Source organism: Lissotriton helveticus, chromosome 4_1, assembly GCF_964261635.1.
Source record: "Lissotriton helveticus chromosome 4_1, aLisHel1.1, whole genome shotgun sequence".
Taxonomy (NCBI): Eukaryota; Metazoa; Chordata; class Amphibia; order Caudata; family Salamandridae; genus Lissotriton; species Lissotriton helveticus.
In genome coordinates, this window is record NC_136063.1 from 1,578,582,577 (window position 1) to 1,578,606,295 (window position 23,719).

Consider the following 23,719-nt stretch of genomic DNA (forward strand, 5'->3'; position numbering starts at 1 on the left):
AAGGAATTTGACGCATCATTGGCATGGGATAGGGTGGACTCTATGTCTTGGCATAAGCAGTTCTCAGTGGACACAGCCCCATCCCAGGTCACCAGTGCAGTCAGGGTGTTCTCCGCCAGACCCCAGCAGCCCTTTCGGTCAGCCCAGGGGAATGAGGTCCCGGGGAAGAATAGGGGGGGGTCAGAGAGGAAAGGGGTATGCTGGGACTTTAATAAGCGCTCCTGCACAAGGGCCCAGGGCACCTGTAGATTTAGACATGCATGCGCAGTCTGTGGTCACCCTTCCCACCCCGAGACAACTTGCAGATCCAAACAAGGCAACCACGGTCAGAGGGGTAGGGGGAAGCCAGAATAGTGCAGGCACTACGCCCCCCCCCCACACCAATAGATGTTTTAGCAATGATCCCATGGTTGAATTGATACCTGGACCACACAGCGGCCACTCTACTGCAGGAAGGTTTCTCACAAGGTTTCAGGATCCCGGCGGTGGGGTACACAGGTAGCGCACATTGCAGGAACCAACTGTCAGTAAAACATAATCCAGAAGTGGTGGGCGCTAAGATTAGCAAGGAACTGTCACTCGGCAGGATAGCTGGCCCTTTCCAGGAGGTACCGGTCCCCAATTTTGTGTGTTCGCCGCTTGGAGTAGTACCCAAAAAAGAGAAAGGCGAGTTTAGACTGATCCACAACCTGTCGGCACCAAGAGGAGCATCCTTGAACGATGCGATTGATGAAGGGATTTGTAGTGTAAAGTATGCCTCATTTGACCAGGCAGTGGATCTATTGCGGGCTCTGGGGCATTGATGGCGAAATCCAACATAGAATCTGCATTCCGCCTCCTCCCAGTCCATCCTTTGGAACATCATCTCCTAGGTTTCAATTTCGAAGGCAAGTTTTACATGGATAAATGCATGCCCATGGGCTGTTCCATATCATGTGCTTACTTTGAGATGTTTAGCTCATTTCTAGAATGGGTTATGAGACAGGCGACGGGCCACCAGCAGGTCATGCATTACCTAGACGATTTCCTTTTCTTGGGTGCGGCGGGCTCTCAGGAGTGTGCCTGGGCGTTGCAGGAATTTTGCGTGCTCATGCGGGCTTTTGGGGTCCCGCTGGCACCAGGGAAGACGGACGGCCCGTCCACGTGCCTAGAATTCCTTGGTATCAAAATTGACTCAGTGGAGGGATGCTTTAGGTTGCCCAGGGACAAAGTGTCTAGCTTTAGAGCAGCGCTTCGTCAATGCCTACGTACAGACAAGGTGTCATTGCACCAGCTGCAGGAAGTAGTTGGACAACTGAACTTTGCCCTGCGGGTCATCCCAATGGCACGCCAATTCTCACGCTCCATTGCCCAAGCGATGAAAGGGCTGCGGGAGAAACATCACCACACGAGGTTGTCATCTGAGGTTCGCCAGGATATGCAAATATGGATGGCATTCCTGGAGGATTTAAATGGCAGGGTAGTGTGGCCCGGTCCCCCCGCCACATCGGCAGAGTTGGGTTTATGGACTGACGCTGCTGGTAGTGTGGGCTTCGGCGCCATCTTGCGGACCAAGTGGGTCGCCCAGCGGTGGCCGGAGGAATGGAAAGCATGGGGTTTGACCGCCAATATTGGCTTCCTGGAACTGTTCCCAATATGGGTGGCCCTGAAGGTCTGGCCGGAACACCTACGTAATCAATCTGTGGTTTTCTGGTCAGACAACATGACAGTTGTGGAATGTATAAATCAACAGGGGGCACGCTGTCCCTTCATACTGCGCCTGATAAAGGAGATTGTGTTACAATGCTTAAAATGGAGTGTGGTTTTCAGAGCCAAGCATGTTCCAGGAATCCTCAACAATGCAGCTGATTCCCTTTCTCGCTTTAAAATGCAGGTTTTCAGGGAACCTCTTCCGGCAGCAGACCCCTCGCCAGCGCACTTCCCGGCAGTTCGAAGCAGATTGGTGCCCCAGATTACAGGACCTCGTGGTTGCTAGCTTAGCCCCCAGGACCAAGACAGCTTATGAAGGGGCGTTCTTGTCTTACCTGGCTTTCTTGGGGCTGGAATGGGAAGTTAGCTGGGCACACGAGGACAGCTTTGCGGCCTACTTAGAATCAATGCACAGGGAAGGGCTCTCGGTGGCGGCGGCGAGCCGACATAGGGTGGCGGTCTCCTTCTTTGCCCAGGCTAAAGGCATGCGCGACCCTACGAACACCTTTATGGTGCGCAAGGCTTTGAGGGGTTGGCGCCGTCTACAAGGTCACTCTACAGATGGAAGAAGGCCCATTGGGCTAGCCCGGCTGACAGCCTTATTGGGGGCACTACACAATGTCTGTAGCTCCGAGTGGGAGGTACTTCTCTTTAAGGCTGCATTTTCCCTGGCTTTCTATGGGGCGCTGCGAATTGGCGAATTAGTGGCAGGGTCAAAGGGAGATAAGTTGGGCGGCCTACAATGGACCTGTGTAAAGATCAGTGAGGATACTATGTGGGTGACAATTCAGAGATCAAAAACTGACCAGGAATCTCGGGGTCACACCATAGTGCTCCACCGGGCCCGGGCCAACCCTTGCTGCCCGGTTTCTCACGTGGAGCTCCTCGACAGGCGGCGAGAGGGCACGACGGGGGGGCACTGTTGTGTCACGCCGATGGCACACCATTGACCAGGTACCAGTTTAGGCGAGTCTTGGAGCTGACAGTCAGACAGGCAGGTTTTGATCCAAGGGAATTTGGCACTCACCCCTTTAGGATAGGGGCAGCAACTGAAGCAGTAGCAAGGGGTCTCCCAGTTGAGAATGTGAAGAAAATAGGGAGATGGTCCTCTGAATGTTACAAACGATATGTACGAATTGACATGTTGTGACAGGATGGTGCTCACGCCTGGTGTGTTTCTGTTTTTTTGCAGTTTCTCAAACCTGTGACGCAGGGGAGGAACTTGCCGCCGGGCGTCAACGATCTACACCATCGCAGCACAAGCGGCATGAAGAGCACAGAAAAATGGTGATTTGGATTGTGGGCCACTCTTATGTGAGGCGTGCAGAACATGTTTTTCTTTCAGGAGACCGTAGGAGTAGGGCGACGCAGAAGGGGTTTCATATTTCTTTTTTCGGATGAGGGGGTCTGTGCCTCAGCCAGTTTAGGAGCTTCTTCCAGGGACTCTTAGCTCAGCAGCCCGCACCCCGTCAGTGGTGATACTTCACCTGGGGGAGAATGATTTGGCCAAATTAGGGAGGCGCATCCTTATTGAGGAGATCATCTCCACTGCAGGGTGGGTGGCTAGGATTTGCCCGGGCTGCACAGTAGTATGGTCGCAACTTATCCCTCGGTGGCAGTGGCGAGGGGGGACTCTGTTAGGGCGTTGAATCACTCGGTAAAGAGGATCAACACACAGTTGGACAAACTATTCCGAGCCCCCCGGTTGCAGACGATCCCACACGGATGTATCTGGGGCAAGCAGTTCTACCTGGGGGACGGGGTACACTTGACTGAGGTAGGGAATGTCCTGTGGTCTAATAATCTCTGGGCTTGGCTAGAGGGATTTGCTAAGTAAGTCGGTCCCTGTTTAAGTGTAGGTTGGGGGAGGCCAGATCGTCGGTTAACAATGCTGGCCTGTGGCGGTAAGGTCATGACCGGTGAGCAGCTATTTTAAGGTCTGAGGGGGCGGGCATCATCCTATGGAGGTTCCCGCCCCAGGGGAGGGGCCATTGGCCCCTCCTAGAACTTCAGGGGCAAGGTAACTGGTGCTTCAAAGGGGCGCGGGTTGGAGGAGTCACGCTTTCCTTAGGCTGGTAGCCACCCCGCGCGCGCATACTTATGACGTCGACAGATGGCGCTGAGTAAGGGCCCTCCTTAAGTGGGTAAATGGAGTTCACGGCGTGGACCGGGTAATTACCGGGCCCGGCTGCGCATGCGCACATCTTAGGGTGAGGCGCAGCTAGTAGGACCTGACACCGGTTAGCGACCTTGCCATATGGCCAGAAATGTTAGTACAAAATTTCAGATGAGGATGTTAGATTCGGTTAGGAAACAATCTGTATTAGAGTTTTTGTTAAGGATAGTCTCTCACACCTGTTGACAATCATGTATCTAATGTCCTGCTGAATTTTTTGTATATACTGATTATCGTACAATTAAAAATGTATTGTTTATATCTTAATAAATACGGCCGGGGGGTTTCGCGACCCCCGCCTTCCAAAGATAATCATGTCTCATGACCCTGTGTCCAGGGATTGGTGTGGTCATAGGGGGGTGGGGGGGGGGGGCGGCAGCCAATCACTGACCATGTGAAAAGGGGGGCTCTTGGCCCCCCCGCCCGCATGGCGGTGTGGCGACCGCTCCCCTCCTTCAATGCCTCTCGGTGGTGGGGCGTGTCCTCTGGGGTGCGCCCTACCGCCGATTGGCTGGCGCCCTCCCTGACCTGGATGGCATTAAGCGACATCCGGGTCGGGGGGGGCGGGCTGCAGGAGAGGCTGGGAGGGGGGGCATGCCGCCCCCCCCTGGGCCCCCAGGAGGATAAAGAAGCGGGGAGCGCCCAGGGGACTCCTTGTTGCCTGGACGCTCCCCCACAACGGCGGTGCCCCGCGCTCGGGACTTCTTGTTTCCCCACCCACCATCCCTGGAACAATGCAATGCGGGATTGTATGCATTATTAGTCTGATTCAGTCGGTAATTTGCTGTAATGTTGTTAGACCAATTTTCCTATGCTTAGTAAACTGTTTTCGTTTTGGTATTTTGCTTGTTATGCTTTCTGCTAGGAATTTTTTCCTCGTTTAGTTAATGGTACTGTATTTAGGTGAATGGTTGCAATGGTATTTAGGCCTTTTTTCCCGTTTTAGCTTTACAGTGTTATGCGTGATGTTTACTTAGTCAGGGTAGCTGTCCTATAGAATTTTTTCCCATAGGTCGTCGTATTTATTAGGTATGAGGCATGCGGTAAGGTCATGACCGGTGAGCAGCTATTTTAAGGTCTGAGGGGGGGGCATCATCCTATGGAGGTTCCCGCCCAGGGGGAGGGGCCATTGGCCCCTCCTAGAACTTCAGGGGCAAGGTAACTGGTGCTTCAAAGGGGCGCGGGTTGGAGGAGTCACGCTTTCCTTAGGCTGGTAGCCACCCCGCGCACGCATACTTATGACGTCGACAGATGGCGCTGATTAAGGGCCCTCCTTAAGTGGGTAAATGGAGTTCACGGCGTGGACCGGGTAATTACCGGGCCCGGCTGCGCATGCGCACATCTTAGGGTGAGGCGCAGCTAGTAGGACCTGACACCGGTTAGCGACCTTGCCATATGGCCAGAAATGTTAGTACAAAATTTCAGATGAGGATGTTAGATTCGGTTAGGAAACAATCTGTATTAGAGTTTTTGTTAAGGATAGTCTCTCACACCTGTTGACAATCATGTATCTAATGTCCTGCTGAATTTTTTGTATATACTGATTATCGTACAATTAAAAATGTATTGTTTATATCTTAATAAATACGGCCGGGGGGTTTCGCGACCCCCGCCTTCCAAAGATAATCATGTCTCATGACCCTGTGTCCAGGGATTGGTGTGGTCATAGGGGGGTGGGGGGGGGGCGGCAGCCAATCACTGACCATGTGAAAAGGGGGGCTCTTGGCCCCCCCGCCCGCATGGCGGTGTGGCGACCGCTCCCCTCCTTCAATGCCTCTCGGTGGTGGGGCGTGTCCTCTGGGGTGCGCCCTACCGCCGATTGGCTGGCGCCCTCCCTGACCTGGATGGCATTAAGCGACATCCGGGTCGGGGGGGGCGGGCTGCAGGAGAGGCTGGGAGGGGGGGCATGCCGCCCCCCCCTGGGCCCCCAGGAGGATAAAGAAGCGGGGAGCGCCCAGGGGACTCCTTGTTGCCTGGACGCTCCCCCACAACGGCGGTGCCCCGCGCTCGGGACTTCTTGTTTCCCCACCCACCATCCCTGGAACAATGCAATGCGGGATTGTATGCATTATTAGTCTGATTCAGTCGGTAATTTGCTGTAATGTTGTTAGACCAATTTTCCTATGCTTAGTAAACTGTTTTCGTTTTGGTATTTTGCTTGTTATGCTTTCTGCTAGGAATTTTTTCCTCGTTTAGTTAATGGTACTGTATTTAGGTGAATGGTTGCAATGGTATTTAGGCCTTTTTTCCCGTTTTAGCTTTACAGTGTTATGCGTGATGTTTACTTAGTCAGGGTAGCTGTCCTATAGAATTTTTTCCCATAGGTCGTCGTATTTATTAGGTATGAGGCATGCGGTAAGGTCATGACCGGTGAGCAGCTATTTTAAGGTCTGAGGGGGGGGCATCATCCTATGGAGGTTCCCGCCCAGGGGGAGGGGCCATTGGCCCCTCCTAGAACTTCAGGGGCAAGGTAACTGGTGCTTCAAAGGGGCGCGGGTTGGAGGAGTCACGCTTTCCTTAGGCTGGTAGCCACCCCGCGCACGCATACTTATGACGTCGACAGATGGCGCTGATTAAGGGCCCTCCTTAAGTGGGTAAATGGAGTTCACGGCGTGGACCGGGTAATTACCGGGCCCGGCTGCGCATGCGCACATCTTAGGGTGAGGCGCAGCTAGTAGGACCTGACACCGGTTAGCGACCTTGCCATATGGCCAGAAATGTTAGTACAAAATTTCAGATGAGGATGTTAGATTCGGTTAGGAAACAATCTGTATTAGAGTTTTTGTTAAGGATAGTCTCTCACACCTGTTGACAATCATGTATCTAATGTCCTGCTGAATTTTTTGTATATACTGATTATCGTACAATTAAAAATGTATTGTTTATATCTTAATAAATACGGCCGGGGGGTTTCGCGACCCCCCGCCTTCCAAAGATAATCATGTCTCATGTCCCTGTGTCCAGGGGTTGGTGTGGTCATAGGGGGGGGGGCGGCAGCCAATCACTGACCATGGTGTTTATTAACACACTATTGGTAGCTAACTTACTGTCATAATTTGCTAGCTGAGAAAGGATTGAAAAACAGTTAATTAACTGTATTGTTCTGGAAGCGTGAGACACTCGGTGCCATGCATTCACTGTTATGTCATGTACGAGTTCGAGACCCCTGTGAGTCACTCAATCTCTGATTTGCTTTTTAATAAAAAAAGGAATATGTATTTAAGAAATATCACTTTTAACTTGATAATACGACAGTTCGTCTCTATTAAAAGAATTTTGTTTTTCTGGCTCTACAGTGCACGATTCAGAAGGTATATTTGTTTACCTTTCTGGGTAAATTGAGTAAACTAAACTTAACGTTCGGAACTTTGAACGTGAAATCCCGCCCTCATCTAATTAGTGCTCTGCACTTATTGGTTCCAGTATATATAGGACCGGCACGATAATCTCTTTTCTCGCGCGGTTTCATTACCTGACCGACCACTATGAGGATTCAGAACCGGGTGTTGGATGGCTTCTTCGCGCCCTGTAACTTAACTGTAAGTGGCATTGGATGGGTGTGCGATGTCTTTTTTTGAGGGTACTTCTTGTGGGAGCCAGTGTCAGATTACTGCGTTTCACCTCACGCAACGTAAACAGGGCAGCATTTTCTTTCAAATCATTAGAAAGATGACATCCACTTAGTGTTTGTCAGTTATAATTGTATTGACTATTAATGACTTTATTAGTTCACGGCTTGAATGCATTTTGCACACAACAAGCGAGTGAGCTATTATTTAGCCTCTGACATTCCCGGGCCTGTCTTGAACGATGATTTATTTGAAACTGTATGTGCAATCACCATGAGTGTTCTAGGGGCGCGCACGATTGTACAGGATATTAATCGCTTTGCCTTTCTCCTCAGAATCTTGTTATTTGTGACTGTACTATCGTACTGGGTGCGATAGTGTTGGTTTTTAACTTTAGAGACAACAGTGTTGTTTTGTCTCTTTATGTTATTTTACGGTTCCTTTTGGACGAATCTTCTAGTGTTTTTTCATTTAACTTTAAATGTATGCAGGTATTAACATCTACCAGCTTTTAGTGATACTTCAGCCCCATTTATCCAATAAACTTATTTTGCGTGTTTTTCTTTACAGTGTTACATCCAGTGACACCTACTACAGTGTCCACCCGGAAATTTACGTATCCCCTGCTCAGACCTGACCACTATATGTACTAGAGGTATTTGCTAGCGCATTGATGTGAAATTTAGTATAATTTATATGTTTGTGCTTAATCAGACAGTTTATCTGATGATAACCCTTATATGGTGGACTAAACCTTGCTTTTTATTAAATGTTTTCAAAACAGAAAAATCGATATGAAAGCAATATTGTTTGCACCAGGACCGTGTTCGTGCACAAAACTTACTGGCATCCATCGTTAAATAGAAAACGCGCGGACTGTTTCACTTTTAGACAGGTAGAAGAATCCATTTTTCTTAAAATATAGTGTTGGCCGGCACTTTATAATTTGACTTGTGGATGCACAATTAATGTGCTGTATTTTATATTTACAGCTTTAATTCGACTTCTAAGAATTAGGCTTGCCCTCATGGTGACATCATATTGAAGTTCCTTTAACACTCAAAATATCATCTTGGTGAGTCTGCTTGTTTTGGTCATGTCTTTTCTTACCATCTGTGAGATATTGGATCCACAACTTAGGTTCCTGGCAAGCTACCGGTCAGGCGCAATAACCAACTACAGACAATTTTCTGGGTGGTCCCATGTTTTCTTCTTTGTGGTGTTTTTTATATGGACACAATATTACATTATTCTCTTTCGTTGTTGTAGCTGATGGTTATTTTGGCTTTTATGCTTTTTTTTGGCCGTTATGTTTTCTTGTTGCTTGTGTTTCTCTCATCATTCTTCACTTCAACTGTTTATTCTGGCTTATTCACTTCGATTGGACATTCTTCGTGTCCTGCTATTTCCATTTTTCTCTTCTGTCTAGTTTAATTTCACTCCATGCTAGATATGTTAATATGTAGCATTATGGATTAATGCATACGAATGTACTAGCTTGATTGACTGAACATGATGTATTCATGATACTCAGGTGAATAACCTAGTCTTGTATATACCGTGATGGAATACCACCGGTTCTATGCTATGTATAGGCTTTCCTGTTTTCAGTTTCTATTTTTGGTAAATTCTGGTGGTTTTTTTTCAGTGTTTTCAATATCTTAAAAACAGTTGTTATCAGTGGTTACACATTTACGCGCCACTAAAAACAACAGAAAAAGTGTTTTTCCGGTGTTTATGGAACGTTTTGCTTTTATTATTGCTTGCTTTCTGCACTGAAAGATCATGGTATATAGACAGTGTACTTATAGTGTATATGAGGTCCAAATAGATTTTTGCAAATTAATCTTATTGTAGTACACCATACAATACTTCTTCAGTGAGTGAGTCTTTGGGTCATGTGCGCTCGCTCTTTCTTTCCCATGTAAACTTCTGTGAAAGGGCCCTCTCAGCATTCTTAGGCCATTGGGATGAGAACCATCAGCTAAGGGACACAGTTGGGATGACTCTTTCTTTGATGCCACATAAAGCACGAAATTATAAATATTTGCGTTTTAGTTCCTGTGCATTAGAAACCAGTGCACCAGAATGGACTAAAGTCAATGGCATCCCTCATTAACCCTTAAGATTGTAAAGATGCTTTCAGCATACCATCTAACAAGTGGCAAGGATCTACTACAGGGAATCACTTCAGCTCGGGTATCAATTTTGAAAGGTCATCACACAACGTTTTTATATACGTAGCTGAATCACTGCAAATACAAACAATATCACTCCAATCTTTGTTGAACTTGGAAAGAACCTTTTTTGCAGAGCTTTACAAGTGACACTGTGTTCCATGTTTTCCAAAAGTCTGGTATCATGTTTTCACCACTATCCCAGATGCTTGGTGATATATATACTTGTCACTATACCGTGCATTGAATGTTTGAAGCCTGAGGTGTTGGCAATTCACCTACTATCAATACTGACCCACTAGAAACTATGGTCTGATGTATTAAGGGTTTTTACTCATTCTCTGTCGGTAAATGTGATGACACATATTAGGAAATATTTGTATGAAACCAGCCACTTTACCTATCGGTGAAAGAATCAAATGCAGCCAAAATATCAAATATGAGTTTGATATTTCCTGATTCTCTATAGTTTATAAAATAATTAAACTAGACCTAAAACATGAAAATAAACCCTGCATCTTTAGACCAAAGGCCACAAAACTGAAAAAGTAAAAGGAAGAAGAAACAATATTTTAGTGCCATCCCTAAAGAACAAAACTCAAGCAGAATAATGTTAGCCAGTCTTTCTTACTGCTACTTGTATAACAAAGTTACATTGTATTGACCCCTTCAGGAAGAAGAAAATGACTCTTTCACTCTCTTTTTCCTTTCTTTGAATGGCATTTAGTTTGTGGTTGTCCAGGTGTTTTTTCAGTGTTTATATGTTTTCACCGGTGAGGGCTATTTTTCTTTCAGTGGGGTTTTATCAGTTATTATAGGTTTAAACCTAAAACCCCACAGCCTAGCTATGTAATATTTTTTTGTTTATGTAAGGTTTTTGGATATTTCTCTTTCTTTTTTTTGGTCCTTCAATACACTGGACATGTATCTTATTAGGGCACTTATATATTTATACATATATTTATAGTACATTTTTGTATTAGAAAATGTTATTAGTCTCACAATGGTGAATCAACGATATGTTTGTTAAAAAAACTTAGTTGTTCTATATCTTGATTATTGTACGGTTATCTTCACAGCCCTGAGGAAGCCCGATTTGGGCGAAACGCGTTGGCTGTCATCTTTGTCAAGATTGTGTTTGAAGATTGAAATAAAAACCTCTTGAAGAATAACTTGAAGGACCATCACTCTTTTTTGAGAACTTATATGAACACTCTTCTGAAAATCACTTGCTATAAGTACTGTACTGTATATTGTTGCCTCTCTGTTCTCTATTTTTGTCTGTCTGGGAAACCTTCAAACTTTATATCAGGGAGATCACTAGATCTAAGCATTCAGGGGTCCTTCGCTCCATACGTAAATGTCTTATGGACTTAGAGGAGGCAATCAAAACTCTTGAGCGACGGTTGTTGACCGGCGCTGACAGCTTAGATGGGGAGAAACTTGTGGAGCTACTATGCGAATACAACACAGCAGCTGACGAAGAGATCAAGTATCTTGGTAAACACGCCACTGCTAGAGCGTACGGTGAGAGCGAGCGGCCTGGGTCGGTTTTAGCTCAACTACTTAAGAAACGCAGAGAGACGTTGAATTCGGTGTGGGTGAAGTCCACTGAGGGCGAGCTTTTACCTGAAGCTGCGGAATTGGCTGATAGATTTTGGCAATATTATTCTGAGCTCTACGCTTCTAGGAACACTGCTACTGACGATGAGATCAGTGATTATCTATCCCACATACGACTGCCTTGGCTTACTAACACACATAGGGAATTCCTCATGAGGCCCATAGAGAAAGATGAAATTCTTCTTGCTTTAACTAGCATGAGGGCAGGGAGCACTTCAGGTTCTGATGGGTTAACGGTTGCATTCTACAGGGCTTTCATAAATGTATTGCTCCCACTGTTATCCACTCTCTTTGACAATATATGATTGACAGGTAATATGCCTCTATCCATGTCCGAAGCAGTAATAGTAGCACTTCTTAAGCCCGGTAAATCCACGGAGGACTGCGCATCATATCGTCCTTTGTCTCTACTTAATGTAGACATGAAGATGTTTGCTAAGATCCTTGCAAATAGTCTAGTACCCCTGGTCCCACTCTTGGTGGCACCAGAACAGGCGGGGTTTGTCCCCAGCAGAAATCTAACTTACAATGTGCGCACTGTCTTCAGAGCCTTACAGCATATCAAGCCGGAACGCCTGCAGTAGCGGTCTTCTTAGATATAGAGAAGGCATTTGATTCTGTGGAGTGGTTGTTTATGAAGCATGTTTTATCTCGGATGGGAGTGAGCCCGGTCTTTTTACAACTAGTTGGCACACTTTACAGTAAACCCATTGCCCGCATTAAGATAAGTGACAGATTCTATACGCATAACCTGGGGGACGAGGCAGGGTTGCCCGTTATCTCCATTGCGCTATGCTTTAGTGGCAGAGCCTCTAGCTTGTGCGCTGCGGGAATATCATCAAAATCATGGTATATGTTTGCCACACTACAAAATTATAGTGTCCACGTATGCTGATGATACTCTTCTATATGTCAGACACCCTGAATCTAACCTCTCTGCTGTGTTACGGGAGGTGGTGCGATTTGGTGGGCTTTAAGGACGGCATGTGAATTGGCCAAAATCTATCATCTTTCCCCTCACGCTGAATACCCCTCGTTTTGAACTTGATTACCCTCTGCAATGGACCACAGATGCGGTCAGATATTTGGGTATCAGAATCCACACGGACTCTGACACTGTATTCAAAGAAAATTACTGGACAACGTTTAGCAAGCTGGAAGATGATGTTGAAAAGTGGATTAAGCTTCCGGTATCGCTTCTCGGTAGAATATACATCATGAAAATTGTGGTGTTGCCGCGGCTTTTGTTCTTATTTATTAATATACCCATGGTTTTGCCTTGTGCCTTCTTTGACGGTCTCACCTCTCTGATGGTTAGATTAGTGTGGGCGGGTTAGCAGACGCGTGCGAAGTGGCAGATCTGGGTGCTTCCCTATTCTATGGGTGGACGTGGCGCACCGGATTTCAATTTATATTACAGGGACGCACAATATTCTCATGCATATTATTGGATGCATGGCCCCCCCAGATATACCTCATCTTCGTGTAGAATCGGAGGTGGCCACCCCACTCCCGCTCCCTGCCCTGTTGTTTCAAGCGGCAGATCGCAGGATTTGCATATTGGATTCTATTAATTCCACGACACACGCTTGGCACTATTTATTACAATTGCAGGCCGGTGCAATATTGTATTCCCTATTAGCCTTAGTAGAATGGTGCACATGGTTGCCTCCCTGCAAAGAGAAAGGGGTCACACAAGCACTGCATGCCCTGGGTGTATGTGCTGTGGGGGAATTGTTTGACGATGGGGTTGCTAAAGGGTCAGAGGAATTTGCTACCAACGAAGCAGAACCTAATATATTGACGAGATTCCAATTTCATAGACCGCGACATGCACTGAGAGAGCAACTGGGTGACGACTATCTGGAACCACCTGAATTAGCGGTTTTAACTTTCACATACGCGCGAAATCCCCCAAACGCATATTAGCTACCATTTACAATTCATCTATGTCATATAGAGCTAACCACTACACCAAGGCACGTTTAGCATGGCAAAGCGATTTGAACATAGATATAACAGACACGGTGTGATCCTATTGGGGTACCAGCACTAAGCTGATTTCACTAAATGGCTGGCACCATCTGGTACACTTCAAGTTCCTAAATAGGATTTGTTATACATCGCAGAGGCTACACAGGTACGGTTTGAGGGAGACTGCGAACTGTGAACGATGTCATGTAGGGTTGGTGGACTTCCACCATCTGGCCTGGACGTGTCCGGGAATTGCAGCCTTTTGGGTCTCAGTCTTTAAGGAAATAAACCAGTTGCCCCTCAATCCTGACCCTACGCTAACACTGTTAGGTTACTCCAAGTCAATTCCCAAAGGGGTCAGCCGACTGGTGGACATGTGAATGCTGATGGCCAAGCGCAGGGTTGCTATCAACTGGTTTGTAGTACGTTTTAAGAAACTCAATAAAATACATTTTAAAAAAGGGTAAACGAGAAACACAGAAATATATTTTGTTTAAGTCTGGCATATTTACTGCACTTTAAAGACAGAGGTTAAATATCAGGCTATGTCGTCTGATAAATTGCTGCACATTCTTTATACATAGAGATTAGTGCTTAAGTTTCTTTCTCTGACTACAAAGTGATAGGATTTTGTAAAGTGAACTATGTGTCAATCTTGCTGGGTTACTAGGAGTTTGAAAGGAAAGGCTGCAGAATGTAAATATTACTCTAGGACACATCAAAATGACATGCCTGCAAATTAACTGTAGAAATATGTCCAAATATATCAGCAATTAAGAAAGCACAAATAAAACAATTTTTTTGTAATTCTGAAGTGTGATGGAAATAAATAGTTTTATAGGATCACAACAAATCAATAACATTTACTTTGTCATACACAAATGATAAATCTTCACTGTTTGTGTCTGCAAATTTGGTGGCCATTTCAATGGAATATGTGCTGTGGGTAAATGGCAGTGTCAGGCTCCTGTGTTCCAGTTCCTTAGGGTCGTGCTGATGCTCAACGGGAGCCCACCTCGGAACCACCCCAAGTCTGGATTATGAATACCCACAGACTGTTGAGGTGATTGAGCAGGGGAAGGAAATGGCAAGAACTGTGGGGAGGGAGATCTGTGAAGGATAAAATAAAGAAACAACGTAAATGAGGTATTACTCGATTGTCTATTCCCTTCACCTTAACGTATGTAACTATCCCCTCCGTATATCAACCCCTACCTGAAACAATAAAGATGGATAGCTGGTTTCAGAAGTGAGAAGAGGGTGGAGGCATGTTCACAACAACACTATCAAAAAGCAAAACAAGAGAAAACATATGAGAGAAGAATGTGTACAACCCTCAACACCTCCTCAATGCTTTGTTGGTCATCATAAAACACATGCCAAGGAGGCTTGCATCGTACATTGTGTCTGCCAGACCATGTCTTCCAAACCCCTCTTTGTGACCTCTCTCCTGGGATTTAAAGATAACAAAAGGAAGAACCATCAAAGCATGAACAGTCTTTTCTTACTCCATACGTGTAAAAAGGCAAAGGATTGTAAGAGAGCACAATCCCCTGCAGTGTCTCAATGTTCGCACTCGTCCTTTCCTGCAAACTGAACTATGGAATTACCACCTAATAGTGGTTTGCATCAAGGTTCTTAATATTTCAATACGATATAAGACCTTATACAAGAGCTCAAATAAACGATATGCACCACAAATTAGGATTTCTACAATCACGGGTGCCTCGCATCTCCCTGCATGAAACCGGTAACCCTTCAGTTTCTCCAACAGGGAGATGGCAGACCCAAGCACCACTGAAGGTGCCTAAGCTCCTCTGCATGAGACCGCTAGCAGGCGGGTCCTGGTCAACAGAGGAGTTACTGGTTAGCGGTAAACCCGTCACTGTTTTAATTGCTGTGATGGTGGTTTGGAGGAGGGATGTATGACGTTACTCCGCATACCGTTACAACTACCTACCATTACAACGCGACCATTACAACGCATACCATTACAACGCATAGCGCTTTGGGGTGCTGGATAGTGGTAAGTATAATTTACTTTTCTAACTCCAGTCCCCGTGGACCCTAGGGAAGGTGTTGGATAGTAAATTATACCATTCCCTATCCTATAGCGCCCCCCAGCGCAATGCGTTGTAATGGTATGCGTTATAAAAGTCGCGTTGTAATGGTAGTGCGGAGTAACGAATGCATTGTAACAGGTGCATACCTTGGAGGAGTTGTGCATATGCACTCTTACCGCTCAGAATGAATGGCTGAACATGGGAGAAGTCTGACTCTGGAATCTCGAGTCGAATAATTGGCGGTGCTGCCAGGTTTCCGTTGCTTTTAACACCGTACCCGGCGCCGCATCCGAATCATGTGATGCATGACTCATGTTGGACGCAGGGAATTGTAGTTCGGCAATGGGTGTTTCGAGGCCCAGGTGTGCGCGTGGAGGGCAGTTAGTGCGCTACTGGCATTCGGATTCTTATAGAACATCCTCCTTCTTGAGAACACTAACTGCCAGACAGTTTCTCAGGGTGTGAGCGATAGAACTTGGCCACCAGTCTAGGCACGTCCACTGCCCTGACCGGCTCCAAGGAATTCTCTTCCGGACCGTAGCCTTTCCAGGCCACTAGATACCACAGCTTCCCCCGCACCTTCTTTGCATCCAGAATATCCCGAACCTCATACTCTTGTTCCCCCTGAACCCATGTGGGAGAGGGGTTCTTCTTTACAGGGCCACAAGGGAGTTTTAAAAGTGACACATGAAACCGGAAATGAGCTTACAATTTCAGTTTAATGTGGGTTTATGTGTTTGATCACCCGATACGGGCCAATGAACTTTGGATTGAACACATTGTACTTTTTGAATCGTATGTGTTTTGTTGACAACCAAACTCATTCCCCACTCTTGTACAAAGGACCAGGTCTCTGATGCTTATTGGCCTGTGCTTTGTACCTTTCTTTGGCTTTAATCAGGTTGTTACGGGTCCTCAACAGTGTTTTATGCAGAAGCATTAGTCTTTTGCGTAAACCAGGAATTTTGGTACTTGTACTGGGGATGAGCAAGGGGGTGAACCGAGGGTGAAACTCGTAGGTACTGTAAAAAGGAGTGTACAGCGTGGAAGAATGTTTGGCGCTGTTATGCGCTCCGCTACCCATAACCAATCCACCCATGCATCAGTATTAATACTGACATAACACCTAAGGAACTGTTTGAGGGTTTGGTTCAGCTGCTCCGTCTGGCCATCAGTCTGTGGGTGGAAGCTTGTAGAAAGCTAAGAAGCGATCTGCAGTTCCGAGCACCAGGTCTTCCAGAAGCCAACTGTGAAAAAACACGCCGAATATCAAGTGCACCTCACACGTTTAAGCCTCTGGGCTGTATACTGTATAGTACAGTTCTCTTAGAGCCAGGATGCCCGTAGGGTTGCAGTGCGCTCTATAAGTGTTTATAAAAAAAATTGGGCGTCCCTAATCGAAACAATGACTTTAGGAAGGCCATGGATGGAGCCGAACAATGTGGACCAACAGTAGTTTGGCCAACTAACTTGCCAAGGGTGCTTGTTTACACGCGATAAAATGACCCATCTTGGACAAAAAGTCTATGACCAGCATGATGGCTGTGTTTCCCTGATCCTTGGACAAACCCACGATGTAGTCCACCGTGAACCGTTCCCACGTGGTCTCAGGTGTAGGCATGGTCTGTAGGAGCTCCTGGGCTTGTTGATGGTCAGATTTCATCTGGACACAAGTGGAGCATTCACTTACCCATGATAGGACGTCTGGGCAGACGGAAGATCACCAAAACTGCCGCTGCACCTTCTCCAGGGTCTTGGTGCCTCCTAAATGTCCAGCACACAGGAGATCATGACACCAAGAAATAACTGTTCTGCGTAGACTATTCGTAGGGACTAAAACTTGTTGGCCTTTCATAGGTAAACCCTGTTGCATCTGCCAATCCGGATGGCTTTGAGCCAACTTCTCTAGGTAAAGGTTTGTATTCCCTGTCTAACTTTTTGCAAGAAATCATCGCTTCGTATCGCACATAATACCCAACTAGGTTCTATGATGGAGTTCTCTGGAGTGACGGAAGGAAGCGAGGAAGTATCTTGTCTAGTGAGGGCATCAGCCTTCCTGTTATCGACACCAGGCCGGATGGTCGCAATGATATTCCGCAAAAAACAGCATCCACCGGAGCTGACGTGGAGTGAGATGGCAAGCGGCCCTCATGAATTGGAGGTTACAATGGTCCGAGTAGACCGTTACCTGATGTACTGCCCCCATCACCCAATGTCTCCACTCCAGAAAGGCGTTCCTGATAGCTAAGAGCTCCTTTTCTGCTATCGTATAGTTCTGGTCCACGGTATTCAGTTTTCGAGACATGAATGCGATGGGGTGTAGGTAACCAGTTGTTTCATGCCGTTGGGAAAGTACCGCTCCCACTACTAATTCAGACGCGTCGGCCTCCATGATAAACAGTAGACTTGGGTTGGCATGCGTGAGAACCGGGGCAGTCGTGAATGACTGTTTGAGAAGGTCGAACGCCTTCTGGGTTTCTTCGGTCCACAGGAACAGCGTTTTTTTCCTCGTCAATCTGGTCAAGGGTGCAACCATGTCCAAGAACTGTTGTATAAAACTTCTGTAGAAGTTTGCGAACCCCCAACAGACTCTGGATCTCCTTTACGTTACAAGGACATGGCCAGTCAATGATAGCCTTGACTTTCATTTCGGCCATGACTTGACCAGAGGGGGTGAGCATGACCCCTAGGAACTCTACTGTGGTCACTTGGAATGCGCATTTGGGGATCTTGCAGTATAGCCGATATGTACGCAGTGCTTGCAGTACCAGGCGTACATGGCCGATGTTCTTCCTCTGTGGTGGAGTATATGAGGATGTCATCTATATAGACAATGACGAAGAGGTCCAAATACTCCTGTAGAACATCATTGAGAAAGAACTGAAACGCCGCAGGGGCGTTACATAGCCCGTAGGGCATAACGAGGTATTAAAAAAGTCCTTACTGCGTCTTAAAGGCAGTCTTCCACTCGTTGCCCTCATGTATCCGGACCAAGTGATGAGCCCCCCCGTAAATCCATCTTTGTGTAAATGCCTGCTGATCGCACCTGCTCCAATAATACAGGGATCAATGGAAGTGGATACTGATTTTTTGTAGTTATGGTGTTCAATGCCCAATAGTCTATAAAGCATCTCAGATCTCCGTTAGCTTTCGGAATAAAAAAGAGGGGAGAGGCTGCCGGGGATCTGGACGGACGAATAAAACCCAGCTCCAGATGTTTGTCAAAATACTGTTGTGGATACAGGTTTTCGGGTACCGTGAGGGCAGATATCCTCTCACAAGAGACCACTGATCTGGGGACCAAGTCTATTCGACAGTCATAGTCTCTGTGAGGTGGAAGCTCCTCTGCCTTGGTATCGCTGAAGACGTAGTTGAATGTCGCACAGCATTCAGGTAAGCCCATATCCTTTTCTGCCGCCGTTGCGATGTGATGTCTGGTTGCCAAAATACTAGATGGTCTGTTGTATGGCATTTTATGATCCAAGCGAAATTTACCGATTCATGTCCTTATATAGGTATAATTCACATTGCCCTTATATAGACATAGAAATCATACCCATATTTAGACATAACCAAACCAGTCCAAATACAGGCATGGTTACTTGGACGATTTCTTGGAAAACTCTGCTTCAGCAGTCAGGGACATCTCCTAACTTGAATATTGATTTGACCTAGAAATCCTGGCATTTTCAAAGAACTACCATTCCCTTGGGCTTCTTTGATGACGTTAATATGTCCGACTTTACGTCAAACTAGGCACCTTCAAGGTATAAATATGTCCACAATTGCCCTAGCAAACACACAGTGGTTCGGAGCAGCTCGACTATCAACTTGCCCGACGCAGCAGTGCCAAAGGAAGCAGACCCTCCAGCTGACACACTGATAGAGAAGCTGTCCTTTCTCTCGCAGAGAATCCAGCTCCAGTGTTTCCAAGCTCCCCTCGTGGGGTGTTGGGAAATAGAGTCCCGAGACAGAGATACCAGACCTCCTTCATCCTAAAACCAAGGTACGGAGCTGATTAGACCCTAGGAGAAATCTTGGTTAGATTCTTGGCAAAGAAAAACTAAACCTACGCTACACCTCACTTACCTCTTCCCTTGTACTAGACTTAGGATAGGTACATTGGGGTAGGCGTATTTTAGAAGCACCAGTTGAGTACTTTTTAGCTTTTGTTATTTATGTATGTATTTATCTACGGTCTAGGAACCATACAATGCTTTTACAGTATTATTTTATAATACTATTCTTACTGTACGCATTATACTTTGCAACCAGTATTACGATTGTAGCAGTTAATTTTACCTGTCTGAGAAAGAAGTCTGTTTAATAATCCTTTTATTGGAAACACCTGTCTTTCTATTTCTCTGGACCTCTGATTAAACGAAGCATGCACGAATGACTGAGTAAAATATCTTTCTATTGTTTCCACGACTCTGAAGATCAGTTTTATTCTTTGGGAAACAAAGTTGTCATGTTTATGCGGTTGTCAGAAACGAATCCCTTCTTGTGTATTTGAGAAAGTTTCTAGTGATCTCTTTCTAGCTGGCACTCACAATTAAGTTTAATATATTCGATAGAGACCTAGTCGACCTAAGTCCTACGTCAAATCTATAGGTAGGCTGTGGGGTTTTAGGTTTAAACGTATAATAACTGATAAAACCCCACTGAAAGAAAAATAGCCCTCACCGGTGAAAACATATAAACACTGAAAAAACACCTGGACAACCACAAACTAAATGCCATTCAAAGAAAGGAAAAAGAGAGTCATTTTTTTCTTCCTGAAGGGGTCAATACAATGTAACTTTGTTATACAAGCTAGCAGTAAGAAAGACTGGCTAACATTATTCTGTTTGAGTTTTGTTCTTTGGGAATGCCACTAAAATATTGTTTCTTCTTCCTTTTACTTTTTTCGGTTTTGTGGCCTTTGGTCTAAAGATACAGAGTTTAGTTTCATGTTTTAGGTCTAGTTTAATCATTTTATAAACTATAGAGAATCAGGAAATATCAAACTCATATTTGATATTTTGGCTGCATTTGATTCTTTCACTGATAGGTAAAATGGCTGGTTTCATAAAAATCTTTCCTAATATGCGTCATCACATTTACCCACAGAGAATGGGTAAAAACCCTTAACACATCAGACCATAGTTTCTAGTGGGTCAGTATTGATAGTAGGTGAATTGCCAACACCTCAGGCTTTAAACATTCAATGCAAGGTATAGTGACAAGTATATATATCACCAAGCATCTGGGATAGTGGTGAAAACATGACACCAGACTTTTGGAAAACATGGAACGCATTGTCACTTGTAATGCGCTGCAAAAAAAGGTTCTTTCCAAGTTCAACAAAGATTGGAGTGATATTGTTTCTATTTGCAGTGATTCAGCTACGTATATGAAAAAGTTGTGTGTTGACCTTTCTAAATTTATACCCGAGCTAAAGTGATTCCCTGTAGGAGATCCTTGCCACTTGTTAGATGGTATGCTGAAAGCATATTTACAATCTTCAGAGTTAATGAGAGATGCTATTGACTATTTAATCTATTCTGGTGCACTGTTTTCTTATGCACAGGAACTAAAACGCAAATATTTATCATTTTGTGCTTTATGTGTCATCAAAGAGAGTCATTCCAACTGTGTCCCTTAGCTGGTGGTTCTCAGCCCAAGGGGCTATGAATGCTGAGAGAGCCTTTTCACAGACGTTTACATAGGAAGGAAAGGGCGAGTGCACATGACCCCAAGACTCACTGAAGAAGTATTGTATGGTGTACTACAATAAGATTAATTTGCAAACATCTATTTGGACCTCATATACAGTATAAGTACACTGTCTATATACCATGTTCTTTCAGTGCAATAAGCAAGCAATAATAAAAGCAAAACGTTCCATAAACACCAGAAAAACACTTTTTCTGTTGCCTTTAGTGGCGCGAACTGTTTTTTAAGATATTGAAAACATTGAAAAAACCCCATCAGAATTTACCAAAAATAGAAACTGAAAACAGGAAAGCCTTTCTATAGGATATGTTATTCCAATGAGCAGAGCCTATTGGGAATATAGGAACTACACTACAGATCAGGCTAGCAAGTGATTACAATGGGTCTGGCAATATGGGGAATCCATCTACAAGGTTTTGTTATCCCACTGAATGGTAGGCTCCAGTCTCTTCAACCGGGGAAGGCCTAGAATGACCCCATAATATGGTGCTTGTATTATGTTGAATAGTTACAAACCAACACGAGCACCAATATTGCCAAACTATTTAAACACTGGATCACAACAAATGATCGCTCGACTTACTGAAACCAAACAGTAACTCTCAGGGATTATTTTTACCCGGAATGGATCCAATACTTTCTTTATTTTGCATCAAAAGAACCATATAAATGAGCAATTTTATCTTTTTGAACAAACAATTTTGACTGAACTTGACATAGAAAAAGACAATTATTAACAACTTCACCAACTCACATTCAAACACTCATACAGGACAACACATTAATATATATACACACACAAAATTCTAAAGTTATACAAAAATATTTACAATTTCCTGTTATTTGAAAACATAGCATTGGAAAAAATAATTGAAATTTTTGATGTTTGATGATCCAATAAAATATTCCTAATGCTGAGTGGGGTGGTCTACGCGTTTCGATATCCCCTTATTATGGGGAAATCTCATCAGGACCAAGTGCCTCTTTGGTGCTCGGTTTTCATGCGTTTAGAAGAAAATAATTTGCCACATGTTGGGAATTGCCAGGGTTGATGGAAGTAGAAATATGGTTCAGGCGAGTGTGGCGGCCGGACTGGGTTTCCGGATTTGACGGTGGTTCTTTAACCTTGAAGTCGCTTTAGAATTCGAGTACGCTGAATCAATCAGGGGTCCACACTGCTCACTCTCTGTCATGGAATGACAGCGCTTGCATCAACTCGTCTAGTTGATGCAAGCGCTGTCATTCCATGACAGAGAGTGAGCAGTGTGGACCCCTGATTGATTCAGCGTACTCGAATTCTAAAGCGACTTCAAGGTTAAAGAACCACCGTCAAATCCGGAAACCCAGTCCGGCCGCCACACTCGCCTGAACCATATTTCTACTTCCATCAACCCTGGCAATTCCCAACATGTGGCAAATTATTTTCTTCTAAACGCATGAAAACCGAGCACCAAAGAGGCACTTGGTCCTGATGAGATTTCCCCATAATAAGGGGATATCGAAACGCGTAGACCACCCCACTCAGCATTAGGAATATTTTATTGGATCATCAAACATCAAAAATTTCAATTATTTTTTCCAATGCTATGTTTTCAAATAACAGGAAATTGTAAATATTTTTGTATAACTTTAGAATTTTGTGTGTGTATATATATTAATGTGTTGTCCTGTATGAGTGTTTGAATGTGAGTTGGTGAAGTTGTTAATAATTGTCTTTTTCTATGTCAAGTTCAGTCAAAATTGTTTGTTCAAAAAGATAAAATTGCTCATTTATATGGTTCTTTTGATGCAAAATAAAGAAAGTATTGGATCCATTCCGGGTAAAAATAATCCCTGAGAGTTACTGTTTGGTTTCAGTAAGTCGAGCGATCATTTGTTGTGATCCAGTGTTTAAATAGTTTGGCAATATTGGTGCTCGTGTTGGTTTGTAACTATTGATTGTGAGGCTTGTCCTTATTGCCAGTGAGCCCAGACCCTGTCTCGGTAATTGTATTATGTTGAACGGCAGCCACTCTCAATGGTATTCTTCATAGGTGAGTTCACACTCCAGGGTGCTATGACTGATAGGACCTGACTCCAGTTCCTTGCCGTCAACGGCATACACCGTTTCTGGAGTGGGCCTGCAGATAAGCTATACTCCTATACGTAACACCACCTCTCTATCCATAAAGCACCCAGTATCTCCTGAATCCACCATGGCTCGTATTTGTTGGGTCTCCTGATTGATCTTTATGACCAATGTAATAAAGAAATGTTCCGCTTCCATGAAGGTGAATTAATTTACCGAAGGGATAGTACAACTGCTTGAGGATAGCCCTTCCTGCGTCCTCAAGCGTTGTAGTTTTCTTCTCCTTTTTCGGCTGTTACCGTGGCCACTTGCCCTTGTCGGGATCGGCTGTATTTAGGTTTAACAGGACATGTCCTTTTTTCCCCAGTACAGACATAGTCCTTGTTTGCGTCAATGATCTCTTTCGCTGAGGGTTAATGAAGGCTCTCACCATCCCAATCTCCATTGGTTCTGGTTTTGAGGCAGTTTTCTCAGTAGAAAAGGATCGATCAGCAAACGGGACGTGTTTCTCTTTCCGTTTGTGTTCTCCTTCGCGCTCCCGAAGCCTATGATCCAGTCGGAGGGAAAGTTCGATGAGAGCCGCAAAGGTGCGGTGTTGGAGATCAATTTGGGCCAGAATATCCTTGAGCTCTTCCGTGAGCCCCTGATAAAAGATGTTTGGT

General features: G+C 45.0%; 1 long non-coding RNA gene across 1 annotated transcript; it reads left to right on the forward strand.

Annotated features, from left to right (window-relative positions):
- Window positions 1-7,327: 7,327 nt before the first annotated feature.
- Window positions 7,328-10,778, forward strand: LOC144827605 (uncharacterized). The gene is made up of 5 exons (XR_013610264.1): window positions 7,328-7,404; window positions 8,005-8,089; window positions 8,219-8,329; window positions 8,427-8,509; window positions 10,691-10,778. It is a non-coding gene; the product is annotated as an uncharacterized LOC144827605 (long non-coding RNA).
- Window positions 10,779-23,719: the final 12,941 nt, after the last annotated feature.